The 16553-nt window shown below is 36.4% G+C and overlaps 1 pseudogene; it reads right to left on the bottom strand.

The window, feature by feature from the left end:
* Nucleotides 6156–12028, bottom strand: LOC104728591 (annotated as a pseudogene).

Below are 16553 nucleotides of genomic sequence, written 5' to 3'. Positions count from 1 at the left end.
GTCCAAGCTCCTACTTCAACGCCATCCCAGATCCGGGACTATCCTCCGCCTCAACAACTATTTCAGCACTCCTTTACTCACCTACCTCAACCTCAAGTACGCCAAACTCCTTCAAAAGAAGTCAACTACAATCCAGCGACTCGTCAAGATGACCCTCCCCCTTCTCCAGTTCCACGCTCTCAGACTCCTAGTCATCCATCGCATCCATCGTCTCAAGGCAACAACTTCAAAGAAGAAACTGATCCGGTGTTGCCGCAACTCCAGGAGGACCTGTTGCGGGTTCTAAATGCGCTCCTTCTGGTGCCAAACAGGGATAAGTTCACCACCGTCCTCTCTCCCATACGCATACCAAACACACAATGGTAAGATTTTTCCTCTTTTCATGTATTGATTAAAGTTTTGTTAGAAGATCAATGGTGGGAAATGAATTTGCATGGTGTTTACTGACTGTGGTCTTGTCTTATGCGAATTGCAATGGTCTGTTTGTCTCTAAGCGTATGCGTATTTTACAATCCAACAGTTTATTCGACTCTTTTAATGGTCTCATTGTTTTCTAACTGTGGTCTTGTCTTATGAGAATTGCAATGGTGTTTTCATCTTATGCCTATGCGTATTTTACAATCTAACAATTTATTCGACTCTTTTAATGATGTTTTGTTTCATGTGTATGGAGGTTTAATCGTGAAAAAGGATCTAAACTTGTTCGGAAGATTACTAAAATTCTTATAATCAAATTCGAAGCTCCCTACTACAGCTGGACATGTGTACCGTGAGACAAACAAGAGAAATACTTCTTTGAGTTTGCGGTAAAGCCTTATGTCAGATAGCCTTCATATATATATATATATATAGCTTTACATGTCTTCTTTTCACTAACAATAGCTCCATTTTTGTTTTCTAGAAAACCCACTCCTGGGATATTTTGATAACCGGAAATTTGTCAAAGCGGATCAAAGATATGGTTAGCATTGTGAGGACAAGTCGAATTCAACCAAGATGGATTGGAAACACTCTCTGGAAAACAATGACGGATTACTGGGACACTGAAGAAGCACAACAAAGGATTAAAACCTATTCTGATGCCTGTATGTCTGACCGTAACGGCCTAGGTCATCACGTCCACCTCTCAGGGCCAAAGTCGTATCGACAGCTTCAAGACGAAATGGTTAAGCAATTCTGTTTTTACACTTTTGCCACTTTCAATTCTTACATAGCTATTATTTTTTTAGTTAATCCGTGTTTCTTTGCTAACATTGCAGGTTGAGGAATTGGGAAGAGAAGTCCGACTTGGTGAGGTTTTTATCAAGGCACATACAAAGCCTGATGGTACATATGTTGATCAGAAGGTAGAGAAGATTGCAGAAACATATGAGAAGAATGTGCAAGAGAGGTTGTCTCAGCTCGAGGCAGATCCTTCTTCTGTATCAGATGGAGAATCACGGCCATGGGAGCTCACAACAGAAGAATATACAGCAATTTTCCTTGAGGTTACTTTTTATTTTACCCAATACACATTTATAGTCTTGGAGTTTAATTTGTCATCCTCTAATCTTTACTTTTCTCTTATTTTGAAGTCCACTGAGAAGGATTCAAGAGGAATACCTTATGGAGTTGGAAGCCTCACGGACTGGCTTGTCAATGGAAAGCAGAATCAAGCATCTGACTCTTCTACCTTTGTGGCTCTCCAAGAACAGTTGAACAAAGCTCAACGTATGATATAAGAACAGGCTGCTCATTTGTTGAGGCATGATGCAGAAATTGCTGCGTGTGAAGGTGAGCAATCCCAAGTTATTGCTGACCAGAAGGACAAGATTGACCACTTCTCCTTGGTGGAGAAGTTTCTGAGGGAATGTGATCTGCGGTTCAAGAATTTCGTTGCAAGCCATACAACTAAAGAGACAACCACATAACCTCTTCCCAAAAATGATCCAACTCCAACTCCATCAACATCTGCTTAATAGGTTTCTCTGTGTTAACTCTTTTTGGATGAACCCAATTTCACTCTTTTCGGATGAACTCATTGTCACTTTCAGATTGTGTATATGACTTTTTTTTATTTCTGTAAGTTGAACAAGTACGGTGTATTTCTGTATTTCAATATTATGTCTTTCCAAATTCGAATCATTCTATTTAAATTGGTATACAAGAATGAAAGGAAGAGGATAAAGGGAAATTAGTATATGCAATATTCAGTTTCTGAAATCAACACTAGTGTCCAAATAGTCGTAAATGTAGTATCTAAATAGTCTCGTCAAAGTCACTAAGATAAGTGACTATATAGTGACTAATACACCCATAGTCAGTACTTAGTCGCCAACAAGTCACTACAATTATACGACTAAAAACCGACAAGAGTAAGAAGACCATTTGTCTATGTTACCTAATCACAATATAGTCATAAAACCATCACTAATTTAACGACTATGGGACGACTACTCTATGACAATTTTATGACTACAAGTTGTGGTCGTAGCGTAGTCGCAAAAAGACGACTATATATACGGCTACATTAATTAGCGACTCTCGATCTCCGACTGCTTGCATTAGTTGCTATTTAGTCGTAAAAAAAGTTTTTACGACTACAGAGCGACGACTAGTGTAGTTGTACAACAGCTGTTTTCTTGTAGTGCAGGCGCGCTTGAACATGAGTGACCAAGATATCCTCTTTTTCCTTAGATCTTTTGTCCTTGTTTGGTGAAAATATTGGCAATGGTCATATGCACAAGGGAAAAAGTGATCCTTTGTAAACAAAATGCGCAAGAAATCATCTGGGTCAAACACCATGTCACGCCGCTGATCGTTTCCGGCTTTGCCCGTTGAGGCTGCAAAAGCCAAAACCATTAGATTCTGCTGACGAACACCTTGCAGTTCTCTAACAAAATTGACAGCTTTTCTATGACAATGTGACCTTGACTGTGACCTTGAATATTTGGCATTAAGGACCTGGCGGTGGAGCAAAATATGAACCTGCAACACATCACCAGCAGCAAGTACTACACCCAAAGTACACACAACAACAAGCTGACCCTTCTTGTAGCGAAGGTAATCCCCAAACAATTCCTCGGTGCTGTTCTTTGTGATTTTTGTGTGAGAAAGAAATGGGGCATGCTATCCAAGCTGTGATAAAATAACTTCCACATCAACACAACAACAACCGCATTTGTAATCTGCTCACCCACCACGAACCGAAGCTTGTTAGAAAAACAAGCCAAGATGAGGCTGAATTTTCCACACGTTAATAGCTTTCTTGACGCGCAAGCGACGACAATCAAACAAAAAATTGTCGTAGACATGTAACAAGGACCCGAGAAAGTAAAAACAGCTCCGATTACCCATTTAAAAACTGTGACCTGCAACTCTACCGAAAACGGTATGGCCGTAACGCTAGAACAATCTCGAAGGAGAAACACAACAACACCCCTATATGATGTCGATGGCACATCAACAAAGTTCTGGCAGTGGAGTGAAATTTGGATCTCTATGATCTCAACAAAGAGCCCAATAAACTGTTGTTGTGGACCTTGTGGTTTGTCCGCCACAAGCCCAAAACAGAGCAGCAGCCACCATCTTTAACGCAACGATCCAACCAAAAATATTGGTTGCAGCAACTCGTTCCTTGATCCAGAAGACAAACATTGTGAGTACTGTTTACCCAGATGTAATTGCCTTATCTGAATATTTATCCTTTCTTGGCATGGGTTGTCACAAAACCTGTTCCAAATCCTCGGCAGTTCTATTAACTCTTCACTGCGTAAAGAATTATCTCTAGCATGTGAATGGAGACAAGAAGGCAAAAAAATATCGTGACTAGTTCCGAGGGCTTTCAATACTTTAAAGTGAATGAGACACTCAGCACAACAACCTAGAACAGAGCTTGATTTTTCTTCTTCCGCCACATTATTATAACCAGCAAAAGACATCGGCCCTGTTCGGTACCTCATCGCTGCGACAGCGATCCAAACTAGAAAAGTAGAAGAAAACAAGAGAGAGAAACTTAGATCCCTCTTCAATTTAGAAACTTAGATCCCTCTTCAATTTAGAAACTTAGATCCCTCTTCAATTTAGAAACTTAGATCCCTCTTCAATGCTGCACAGTTTATCAGTCGCTATAAATAACAGCGGCAGCTTCTCAGGAACTAGCGACGGAAATTCCATCTCATGCGACTGTATTTTTTCAGATCAACTTGATTTTGCCCTTTATTGACGTCATTTTTTTCTGTCGCCGTCGCTATCGCAGCGATTAGATAACAAACAGGCCATCCTCAACATACTACATCCACGTGAGAAAAGCATTATAAATATTTTATTTTCAACAAGAGAATAAACCTTATGCCTCTGATATGTGTTCCATGTCCCATTGAGATTTGTCTCTGCATTGAAAACGTCACTTTGTTGATACGAACAACGTTTTATTTTGCTTTTTTCTCCAAAAACAAAATTAATAAACTCCATCTTTGAACTGCACATGTGGAGAACAAAACAGAGGTTGTTCTTGTTGGAGATCGATTGGAAAAGACAACTCAAGCAAGGAAGGAACAAATAGAGCTTGGATTCGTTGATGAAGAACAAACATAGCTCGTTTTTTTCAGCAGTTGATACAGAGACGGAAAAACACACAGTACCTAGTCTCGTCAAAGAATCTTTAAGAAGAGAGCTTGGTAACAAGTTGAGTCGTCGAGGCTGAGTCACGTTCAAACTTAACACAGCGTGAGATACCTCATTCTCCTGATATGGCTAATAGGGATGGATTTAAAGTCTATTTGAAATTATTAATTGTGGGATACCCAATTCCCTTCTAATACAATGTTAGAGGCTGAATTCAATGTGTAAAGATTACAATTAAAGATTGAAGTACTTGTTGTATCATCCCAAAGTAAATGCTTGAACCTGCAAGGAAGGATTAGGTTGAAGTTCTCTTCTTAATAGATATTTTGGAAAATTGCATTTGCTGGTGCAAGATTAAAAGATCTATCTATATGAGTATGAAGTAGAGCCGCATCAAGAAGCTTGGACTTAGCTTCCTATATGCTCATGAATGGATATGGACACATAGCGTATAATATTGTCAAGTATGAACACTTACAGTAGTGTGGAAATTCGTGTGTGTATTATCTTCATGTACCCAAATGAGTTGACTCGGATATTTGGAATGTGTAATATTACTAAGATGTAAATTCAATTGTTAAGATATTTACATTTATGCATAAGTTTGGTTTATGTGTGTGATTTTTTGAACCAAATATTAAACTTAAATGGGGGAGGAATGTTAGTGTTTTAAGTTGTTAATCAACAGTTATTTCACTAACCATCACAACTTTTGGTAAATGGTTACATTTTTTAATTGTATGGTTGCAAACGTACGATGAAACGATCGAACATTATAAATACTCTGTTTCTCCACATCAAAAACATAGTAAGAAAACATGAGAAAGCAAGAGATAAAAATAAGATTCACAAAACTAAAGATTGAGAAAAACTTTGGTGATAAACAAAAAACAAAACAAAAAATCTATATTTGTTTCTCTTGTATCTTAGCCTAGAACAAGAGAGACAACTGTGATTTTCATATCCTAGTTATATCCTAGAAGGGATTTCGTGTAACCCTAGGCTTAACAGAAGGGTCGAAATACTTTTTAAGAAAAGTGCTCTTGTAAACGTTTCAATCATTATCCAAGTTTACCGTATATTACAGTCCGGAGTTACACAATGCTTACAACATAGAAGCCTTCGAACATCAAATTTTTTCTCTCTTATGAAAAAACCTTTTCAATAGATGATTTAAAAAGTGTAAAATCACTTAAAAAGCAATAGATCCCGGGCTAATTTATTACCTAATTGACAAGAGCCAATGCCCTTTTTATCTTAAGTTGTGTTTGAGACCTCTATCATGCAATTTGATTAAAGAGAAGGGAGAACCAATTTATTGTAAGTTCTAATTGATTCGCCTAAATGAGATAACATACATAAGTTTAACAAATCACTTTCTGTGCTGATAATAGTAAATTACTAGCTCCTGACTATATTAAAATAATCTTAATATAACACTGTTTTATTCGATCAGACATATACAAATAGTTGATCATATATAGTTACATAATATCATTCGCTATATAAAATAACAAATTTATCTGACATATTTTCTATGAAAATGGATACTATCTTCCGAAACAATCATTGACCTCGTTAGCATTGATAGACTTTCCATACACATTCTTGCATTCAACATTTGGCTTATTTCCATCGACCGTAGAAATATTGATTTTTGCAAGAACAATGTTTTCGGAATATGTGACTTTACTGCAATCAATCTTTATAATCTCATCGAGTTGTGAAGTTCCATGAATATCTGTGAATGCCACGTTACTAATTGCCACAGCTGATTCCTACACACAAAAAAAATATTACAAATATGTTCGCAGCCTATTTATTGTAGTTAAAATTATAATATTTTTTATTTAATAAAAAAAACAATCTTAAGATGAATTACCTCCACATCTTGGCGACCGCTATCGACATAGTTTTGGTCGATTATTATCGGATTTTTGGTTTCAATCAATGTGAGGCCCTTAAAAAGTATATTTTTTTGCGTATCCTTTTCCATTCTTTTTTGTTAAAAAAAGGATATATATATCATTTAAATCACAGTGTAAATATTTTCATAATTTATTTAGTTTTAATATGGAAAAAAGTAACAAAAAAATTATTACCGGCCATGTCTTAATTCTAGCTCCATTTTCCGTCCTATTGAAGGTGCAATTAGTCACTTGGATATTCTCAACCATAGATTCTTCTCCATCTACCCCTAGACTTCCCACACTGTCATTTAATCATATATATAAATAATAAAATTCATTGTAGAATTAAAAAAAAATCAGTATTATGTATATAATGGTATTGGTCAATCAAACATATATATTACCTTATTCCATGGCCCGGTCCACAATTCATCCTTGTAATGTTGATATTCACACTTCCGTTGTTTATAGCTACACAATCATCTCCTGGAATATATTTTTAAGAAGATTTAAATTCAAATAACCATTTCAGATCAATTTTCAATTAATGACAGTGCAAGAGAGATATATAGTTATCTACCAGTTTCAATTACTGTGTCGTAAATATCGACATCACTTGATTTACCGATATCAATTCCATCAGTGTTAGGACTGTCTTTCGGTGCTACGAGTTTTATTTTCGTTATTTTAACTCTTTTGCATCCGTTAATTGCTATATGGTTTCTTGAACTGTTGAATGAAGTTATTCCAATTATATTGAGATCAGCGCAATTTTTAAAATGCAATTGCTGTAAGAAAACGGGAAAGTAAATTCATCATGAACATTATTATATATGTAGAAAAAGCTATCTTCATTTTAGATTTGAGAATAAATTTAGTGAGAAAGATATAAACTCACAGTAGGCCGTTTAGAAGTTAACATTCTTGGCTGCGTATATTGAGTATAGAAAAAAACATAAAAGTATTAGATTCACATATTAAACAGATATAGGTAATTTATATAAATATATATACAAAATAAAAATTATATATCTTTTGTATATATAAAATTTTTCACCTTCCAAAATGACGAACCACGCCCATAATTGACCCCGAGCCATTGACTGTTAAACCAATTATTTTCTTAAAACTAACCCATTTTAACAACTTATTGTCCCATGCTGTCTTATCTCTCGGCGCAACAATCTTTCCATCAAACTGCATAAATGAATACAAATAATTTTTTTTTAAATATTTAAATTCACATAAAGTTGTGAGTGATTTGTTTTGACAAAATATTGATAGTTACCTTTATTTGTACTGAAGGAGATTTACAAGGCCCTTGAAACACAAGAGGTTGTAGTAAAAATGTTTTATTTGAAGGAATAAGGAGTGTTTTTGGATTCCCACCACTACCACACATAGCTTTCCATGCTTCGACAAAAGCCTATTTGTTTTATCGAAAGATCAAGTGTATAAGACTTCTTTACTCAATAACTAAAATTTTGTGACAACGATTATGATCTCTTATCTTATAGGAAAATGAATAATGAATAAATAATATTTATGTATATATACTTGGATATCATATGATAATATTTTGGTTAAAAATGATTTGAAAACCTACATAATTCAGTCATTTTCATAGAGTAAATTCCAAGATAAGATTTTCAAATATAATACCTTTGATTCATCGGTAAGACCATCTCCCTTGGCACCAAATTTAAGCACATCATAGATTTGGCCATTTACAAGAACTGAATTCAATAAAGTCAAAAAGAACACAACGCGTATTATAATTTCCTACAACATTCAAATATCAATGTTAGAAAGAAAGAAAGCATAATAATTATTATTCAAACATTATTATATTTCATATGTACCATTGTGTGATGATGAACAGATGATTAGATGTAATGTAGTGTCTGTTTAAATTATGTTCATCACTTATATATACGCATAAAAAATCATGGGTGTAGACAGGTTCATGGATGTAGTTTCAAACTTTAGATATTTTGCAGCCTAGAATCATTACTTATTTTGTGGATTAAATTAATGCATATCAGTGACATCATCCATCTTATTATATAAGATCTAGATATATATCACAATAAAAATTTATCCTGTGTATATCCATATACATTAAAAACTAAATGTTTGTCTAATTATTTTGTAGTGTTTGAAATAAAATTTATTACTAAAGTTTACTATTAACATATTGATGATTATAAAATTGAGAGATTGCTGACAAAAAAAAAAGAATTGAGAGATTTGAGTTGTCATCTTATCATATTACCTAGATTATTATATATTAACTTAGTTTGATGTAAGATAATTTTTTTTTCAAATTATCAAATTATCCATTTGATTTTATCTTTATGAAAATAACTAAAAAAGGGAAATTCATAAAAATCATTTTGGAAAACACAAAAAGAGAATTAAATTTGCATGATGTGGCCTTATTGCAATATATTAAAACTTATTATATCTGAAAAAGACAAGCACTATTTCTGTGTGTATATCCATTGACATTGAAAACTAAGGGGAGTGTATTGTAGGTAGTATTTTATATGATTTGAGTTTCAATGAGTTTTTCTATGTTTTTGATGATTTTCGGAAAGTTGGTATGATTTATTGTAAAATCCTTTCGATTCTCACATAAAACTATGAGATATAAAGAAATCCTCTCAAATCCTTCAAAATGATTAAAAATCAAATTCTATTTTTTTTTCCAATAATAGTGGATTCAATTAGATTTTTTTTAAATTCCATGACTGAATAACATTAAATTTAACACAAATCACTTAAAATATAAGATTCAATACCCTTAAAATGTTCGTCTAATTATTTTGTAGTGTTTGGAATAAAATCCGTAATGAATTTACTATTAATGTCTTGATAATTATAAAATTGAAATTTTTAGTAGTATCTTATCATATTAACTACATTATTATATCTTAAATTTTTGATGTAAGGTAAAAATTTTAAAAATATATCCAATTTGATGTTATCTTAGTTTTGTTTCGCTTTTATTTCCCCTATATAAATTAGACTAAACAAAATCCACACTAAAACTAAAACTTGAAAAAAAAAAAAAAAAAAAAATTAAATCAGCATATAGAAGCTAGCATTAGAGCATCTCCAACTCATCTCTATATTTGCCTTGCCTCTATAAATAGAGAAAAATATAGCAAGCTCTATTTGAGAGGAAAATTTGCTCCAACCCACCTCTATTTTAGAGATAAAAATAGAAAAATCCATTGGAGATGCTCTTAATAGATTTCAAGTCGAAAAGAGTGGAAAAGAATTGTATTTGTAGAGTTTTGACTTCAAAGCAAATAAAGAACAAGTAAAAGCAACAACTGAACTGTGTTAAAAAATGTCAATAGTTATGTGGTTCATCGTTTTTTGAAAATATAATAATAATATAATTAAATACCCCATAATATTTTATTACAACCTAAATCATAAACCGACATAACAAAATCAAATTAATATAAAGCAAACATCAACATGCACATCAGAAACATATAAAACCAAACTAGCATAGGTCAAAACCATCTTGGTGTCGCTCGACACCCCAACCTTACAACAAAACCATCTCTGCCACACCACAATACAAACACTTGATTAACTCACAAACGAACCGTTAATTTCACAAACCCACCATTGGATATGAATCCTATAGCACCACAAAGCTCTCCACCCTAATTCAGCCAAATCGGACTCCGTTTCATCCTCCAAACGTTGCCCCAAAGTAGGCATCTCGAACCAGTTCGCGCTGTTCATCTGCAAGTGTTGGTGTCGACCGAGACCACAATGGTGTCGAACGAAACCACCCCAGAAATTACGATCAAAGCCTTTCTTCAAGCTCCTTCTCGCAGCAAATCCCTAATCCGCTACACTCATCGATTCTCTACTCAATCTAACACTAAAACAACACAACTTACCTAGATAATAGCCATGAGAAAGCATCCTTATCTCTTCCAATCCACCACGAAGCTCAAATCCTTCTCCTTACACATGAAGAATATTGATCTCCTTTCTCCTCCCTTCCAAGTGAGAGCACCACAACTCTAGAACCACCAAAACAGAGCCCTCTGCTCCACTTAACCCTCCTCAAGACTCCTTTTACTCTTAGGATCAAACTCCCAATATCTCTCTCTCACTTTTCTCTCTAAAACGGCAAAACAAGCCTTCTCCCATGACCTAGGTCGAGTTCTGCCTAAAATAAATCGGTCTTTAAGGTTTCAATAAAACCAAACTGCACCAAACGATATATTAACACAAACTGGTCAAACCAGAATTGCTGGTGTCAATCGACACCCATCCCTAAAATCTCCAATTTGGTTCACAGATGTGAAACGACCGCACCTGGATTCCCAATCCTCACACAGGATCCACGGGAAACGATCTTGCCGGAACCCCATAATTCCAACGAGACAACCGGCGTAGAAATCGTTTCTTACAATAACTCTCTCAAACACACCAAACCCCATTTCATCTAGTTACTGAGTCGCACAACCAACCATCCCTAGCGACCGAGTAACAAGAGAGGTGGGCTGGAATATTTGATTCCATCCAGCCACGGAAACACTTCTCTGATGAACCTTCTAATTCACCAACTTAACTTTAATCCCACACTCTTGAGCTCCACCTTAGTTTTCTAACAACCAAGACATAACTCCATAAGCCATGGAAGCCCCTTCAAGGTTCCAGCTCAAACCGAGCTCGTTGGCTCAACCAAACAATACAATTTACCACAATTCAGACCATACAAAACCTCCAAAACAATACTCGAATAAAACACAAAATAACCGTTCAAATCGCAACTCCACCGTTGGATATGGAGCCAGTACTATCACAAGTCTCTCCACCAAGTTTCGTCTCGATCAGAGTAGTTGTGGTCCTTAAAACAACGTCTACAAAGAACCATCTCAGAACTGTTTCTAGGGTTTATACTTAACCCAGATTCCACAGTTTCCAGCAATTACTTGGCCTAGAAGCAACGCACATAACTCTGTGAGATTAACTCCAAATGATGCTATCTCAACTTCTATCGATTCTTGGCTTTATGGAGATTACACAACTATCATTTGATTCCCGGAAAAATATAAGATACAGCGCCTGCGAGCCTCCAAAGTTGACTCCTCCACACTGCCATTATCTCCAACCTTCTTTTACTTTCTTTCTCCTCTTCACCTCTGTTCACGGCAGCTCTGTTTTCCCACCACTAACAAAGCTTCCAAAGCCATGACAGGACTAACCAGAACAACTAGAGGCTTTCCCACCTCCGTCGCGTCTCGTTCTCTCTCTCCTCCCCCGATCGGACAATAACCCAAGGGTTTCCCTGCTCCGGTCTGCTCTCTCTCCTTGTTCCAGATCCGAAGTCGCACACCTACACTCAACAACGACACGACAACTCTACACGGAACCACAACAACCCGTAGACCACCTCTCACTCTCTTCAACTCCCATCTCTTTCTCTTTTCCACGTCCACTCGGGTTTCCTCCCCTCGTGCGTGACGGCCCATAAGCACCTGCCTCTCTTTTCAAAGAGTAAATTAGGGCTTTTGGTTTAGGCTGGTCTAGTTTCCGTATAATAAACAAAACTCAATTAAACCATATGATCACATATATAATTGAGCTTGGTTTAATTAACAACTCCTCCTAAACCAACCAGACTAAACCGATTCAACTTCAGTTCCCGACATAAACTCAAATAATTTATATATTAATTTTTGGGACACGTATGTTACAATTCTCCCCATCTAACAAAAGATTCGTCCTCGAATCTGACAATACCGCACTCCCAACTACAAACCATTTCTACCGTCGCAATGGTTCACACCCAACGATCCATAACACTCTGACCCATTGGTCAGCATAATTCAGACCCCAGCGGTCAACCCAAACTATACTCTCCCAATCATCACAATTCTGGTCCCCCGACCAGCATACACCTGACCCTCCCAGTCAACACATATAAACCTCGAGATTGTAACCCCCGAGATCCACATCCGGTCTCAACCTGAAACCTGAGATTGAACTCCCATCAATCTCCCAATACACATCCGGTCACAATAGAAAATCTGAGATTGAACCCCCATCAATCTCTTTCATCCGCATCCGGTCACAATAGAAAATCTGAGATTGAACCCCCATCAATCTCTTTCATCCGCATCCGGTCACAATAGGAAATCTGAGATTGAACCCCCATCAATCTCTTTCATCCGCATCCGGTCACAATAGGAAATATGAGATTGAACCCCCATCAATCTTCTTAATCCATGAAACAACCCGACCCGTATTTTTTTTGAATAATAATAATATAAATACAATATATAATTAAACCAACCCAAACCGCAACTCATTGACAAGCTCAAATTATAATACCCTAACGGTACTAACAGCCTTGCAGTTGTAATACTCTAGGGGTCGAATCCACAGAGACTCTAGATCACACAAGAGACTTATTAATCTTTTAATTATGCTAAATCAGAATATTAATTTGAAAACTCTGCAGAAACAAAATTAGAAGATGTTGTAAATTCAGGAAATTAAAAAGTTAGGCCTAGGGAATTTCTCAAGAAATTACAGAATATGAAATCAATAATTTAATAGGGTTCAAACAATTAAAAATCAGATCTAGAACTCTAAACTCTTATGTAAAATAAATCAGTTCTCACTACAAATATTATCTAAATTTAAAACCAGAAAATCCGAATCTCTTTGTAAAATTCTAGGTAATAAATCAGCTTTAATTTCAAGTTTAGATTGTTCACAAAATTACTAAATCAAATCTCTTTGTAAAAAGTAATTTTGCTCATCAAAACGTTTTATCAGGAAAATCAATTATATTCTCATATCAATTTAGTTTCGTAAGATATTAATTCTAGGTGATCAATCAAAAATTAATATGAAGAACAGCCTAAGATGAAGATCACAGAAGATAATGAACCCTAAAAGAACAGATCTAATAAACCATAACAACCCTATAAAAACCCTGAACCTAACAAGCAAACTACTCAGACATATTTAATGAAGAACAAAACATCTTTTCTGAATAATAAGCAATAGATATCAAGAAGTAAGAAGAGAGTTTAAAAATCTTCTCTCTACAGATGAAATCAGATCTCTTTCTCCCAAAGCTCTCAATATCACTTCTCTCAAAAAGGTTGCAGAAAATAACTTAGGTCCTAACAATGACCATACAAATTGTATATATACTCTAAAACACGTCTTCGGCTTTAATTGCAAATAAGGGAAACTTGGGCAAATTTTGTAAATCTTCTAAAGCTTGTGGGGAAAACTTCCGATTGGCTTGTGGCAACTGCATCGATCGATGCAGAGGTAGCATCAGTCGATGCAGAGGTAGCATCGTTCGATGCATACTCTTGAACTCATCTCCCACATTTGTTGATCAGCCTTAATGTTTTGATTATGCTCCAAATCATCCTTTTTAGCTCCTATGTGTTGCATCCGTGCCATTGAGTACCTAATCCTTTAAAAACTCAAAAACAACCTAGAAAACAAATCAAAAGACTCAAAAAGCACACTTATACCATGGTTAAAAACCACAAAAACCATGATATATTAACTCCCCCAGACTTAACCATTGCTTGCCCTCAAGCAAAACATAAACTTAGACCTGTGAAAGAGGTTTGAAAACACAGAAACTCCTTTTATTCTTAAAGTAATGTCATGATCATCCAAACCATAATCCATATGCTTAGCAGATAAATCCAAATCGAACCACCATGTACTTCTTCGTTGACATTCATAGCATCCCAAATTCAAACCAAATTCCACTACTTCCTCCATTAAGCCTTCATCGGTGGGACTCATCAATTTAATCAATGTCAAGAACCTTCTAGTCTCATTCCCGTACTATACCATAACAAGCAAGATATAACTTTTACCACATGTGGTACTCTTTCTCTCCCCTAGACTTATTCTATTTGTGTATCTTCATTTGAGCTTTGCTTTGTTTTTTTTTTCTTTTTTTTTCTCAAAGATGTAAGCGAATAATGGGGTCATCGGTAATTTACCTACCCCTCGCTTCCAAGCTTTGTGTGATCATTTGACTCAAGAGTAGAATAATGAGGTCATAGATACTTTACCTACCTCTCTAAACTGATCAAAATCATTTCATCTTTTATTCCCTCTTTTTTTTTTTAACAAAGCTCTCATGGATTTTTTTTTTAACTTGAATAAGGGAGAGGAGTACCATTTTCTTTTGTAATCTTACTTGTGAAGTATGAACAAGGAGTCAAGCTCTATGAACATCAATCTCCTTGATGAGGTAAAAAGAAAAGTACAGAAATTACCTCAGGCTTTTATGAATTCTGTTGGAAATTCGGATGTCTCTGGTTTACTGGTCAGCCATTGGATTTTTCATTAGTCAGATTTGTGGATTCAATCTGCAGCATTAATCAACCAAGGCAATACTCTAAAAAGAAAAATCATAGTTTCCAACATAAATTTGAAAAATTTGACTCAATAAAAACAAAAACGTGGTTTTGACACAACAAAAATTAAGTTAGTAGTTAGTACTAATCTCCCCCAGACTTAAACAACACTGTCCCCAGTGTTATCAAGCCCAAGAGTGACTAAGAAAGAAAAATCAAATTGAAAAAGTAGTGAAATAATGAACCAGATACGTGTTACCAACTGTTAGCCATTGTGTCGACCGATGCCAAGGTTGCATTGATCGATGCAAAGCTGCATCGGTCAAAAATCTCCGACCGTGAACCCTGTTAGTTGCATGTTAGTTGTGTTTCTCTCATGGAAGTCAGCTCTGTTAAGAATCACTCAAACACAACATTAAATGCAACAAGATAGATAATGGTTCACAATGCAATACAAGTTCAATCTGAAACAAATGACAAAATGACTCAAAGTGAAAAAGAAAAAGGATAAAAGTAACCGTAAACAGAAGTGAGATCAAGCATCGTCATTGACATCACCATCAGCATCGTTGTCGCTCGCTGCACCAAGGGGAGGAGAACGTGATCTACGCCTAGTAGGACGGATGCAGTCACATTGGGATAATTGAGCAATCGCGTTCCAGAGGGCACACATGGTGGAGGTCTGGTACTCCTGGTAAGCTCCCTAACTCATAGTAGTAGAAGGCTTCGGTGGCTCTGGAAACTCAAATGCTGCAGTGCCAGAAGAAGAACCAACCTCAAAACCCCCAGCAGGGTGATCATCAACAAAACCGTCAATAGGAACAACAGGTGGCTCAGTAGGTGTAGCAGCACTGCGCTGACGACGGGAAGGTGGTGGCGGACCGAAATCAGCGGCAGCAGAAAGAAAACGCAACTGCTCTCCATCCTCTCTAATAGTGGTGAGGTATGGTCATGATAATCTGATCAGATGACTACCAGTAGAATCACAAAAACTCTAAAGCATCTCCCTCTTCATCCAAGTGGTTTGCCGCAAATGGTCCTCATCAATCAGGCTCCGCGCCGTACAAATGGTGACAGTATCAGTAGCAATACGCAGTCTCTGAAAAATAGGAGTAAGCAGACTCCCAACAAACTCTGTCTTCCCTTTCCCGAAGGCCTTGACCTTCAAAGTGATCAAGTGGGAAGCAAATACTGCACCATAGTTGACCCTCTCAGGGTCTACCCAACTATCATCCTCAGCAATCAAATCATAAACCCCATATGCAATCAAGTACAACTCAGTCAATCTCATCTTTCCAGTCTCCATCTTACACAGAATAGTGTTCGCTATGGCCCTAAAAATGTACCTGATCACTGGATGCCTCACGTCAGTTCTAGTGGAACCTCGAGAATCATAGTCGCCAGTGCCGAAGTATGACCAGAGATGCTGGACATCTACAAACTCTGCTGGAAGAGAAACTTCCTCTGGCTCTCTGCTAAAACTGTAAATGTCACAAAGATCAGGTAAAGAAATCTCATACCGAAAACCCCTAATGAAGAAAGTCAGCCTTCCTTCACTAGCTCTCGGGACCTGCTCGTTCTGGAAGAGGAGGCAGACTGAAGCCATAAACTGCCAGACCAACTCCGGAAAACAGTCATAATATCGAGT

This window comes from Camelina sativa, chromosome 11, assembly GCF_000633955.1.
Source record: "Camelina sativa cultivar DH55 chromosome 11, Cs, whole genome shotgun sequence".
Taxonomy (NCBI): domain Eukaryota; kingdom Viridiplantae; phylum Streptophyta; class Magnoliopsida; order Brassicales; family Brassicaceae; genus Camelina; species Camelina sativa.
The sequence above is the reverse complement of the archived record's forward strand: the minus strand, read 5'-3'. Positions and strand labels throughout refer to the sequence as shown.